Source organism: Plasmodium gonderi (assembly GCF_002157705.1).
Source record: "Plasmodium gonderi DNA, contig: Pgo-contig_260, whole genome shotgun sequence".
NCBI lineage: Eukaryota > Apicomplexa > Aconoidasida > Haemosporida > Plasmodiidae > Plasmodium > Plasmodium gonderi.
The window spans coordinates 17,784-17,992 of NW_021629172.1; positions in this window are offsets into that span (position 1 = coordinate 17,784).

Consider the following 209-nt stretch of genomic DNA (forward strand, 5'->3'; position numbering starts at 1 on the left):
TTTTTTAAATTAAAAAAAATAGTTCTATGCACAAAGAAAGTAAACCACCTTCAATAAAAAAACAATTTCTAGCCATCATCAGTAGAACAAAAAAACCATACGTGCATCAAAATATATATCACAAAACCTAAATTATTCATATAAAAAACGAATACATTTTAAAAAGGGACAAAAGTTAACAAAAAAGATTATAAATTATTATATTGCAT